The sequence below is a fragment of the Galeopterus variegatus genome, unplaced genomic scaffold (assembly GCF_000696425.1).
Source record: "Galeopterus variegatus unplaced genomic scaffold, G_variegatus-3.0.2 Scaffold14138, whole genome shotgun sequence".
Taxonomy (NCBI): domain Eukaryota; kingdom Metazoa; phylum Chordata; class Mammalia; order Dermoptera; family Cynocephalidae; genus Galeopterus; species Galeopterus variegatus.
In genome coordinates, this window is record NW_007740249.1 from 5,715 (window position 1) to 6,333 (window position 619).

Here is a 619-nt window from a genome sequence, read left to right on the forward strand (position 1 = left end):
CCCCCATTTTTGGCTCAAAGACAATAAGTAGGCAAAAGTTTGATGTGAATCTGTTCTATGTGACCCCGAGAAAATGGCACCTTCAATTTTTTATTTTAATGATGAGGGTGGTTTTTCTTTGATTTGGTCTAATACTGTGAATTTTTAAAAGAAGCAGGTTTTATTCTACCTCATGCAGCAACGTGGTCAGTAGAAAGAAAAGAGGACTTTGTGAGTCTCTGCCAGTGACTGTGGTCTCTGGACCTCAGTTTCCTTATTATAAAGCAGTGGACAGTAACACTACCTTGCAGTGTGGTGGTGATGTAAGGGTTAACAGTTATTGTGTATACAGCATTTAACACAATTCCTGAATCACAGTAGGCATGTGACAAATGTTACCTTTGTATTATTATTAACCTCAATATTTTTATTACTAGGAATAATGGGAACCAAGTGCTTACTTGGTGCAAAGGGCAGAGTGACCACGTGACCTTTATCTAGGTAGCACAGCATTATTGAACTCTGGCGCCAGATATTCTGAATTAGAATTCTGATTCTGCCCTTAACCCTAACCCTAATCCTAACTCTAACCCTAACCCTAAGTCATCTGAAATTTAAAAGAAAGAAAACCAAATGTTCC

General features: G+C 38.3%; 1 protein-coding gene across 1 annotated transcript in view; it reads right to left on the reverse strand.

Annotated features, from left to right (window-relative positions):
* HHIPL2 (HHIP-like 2) overlaps positions 1-619 on the reverse strand; it is a gene marked incomplete at its 3' end in the record, with an annotated part of 17,317 nt that overhangs the window by 2,422 nt on the left and 14,276 nt on the right. The window lies entirely within an intron of this gene.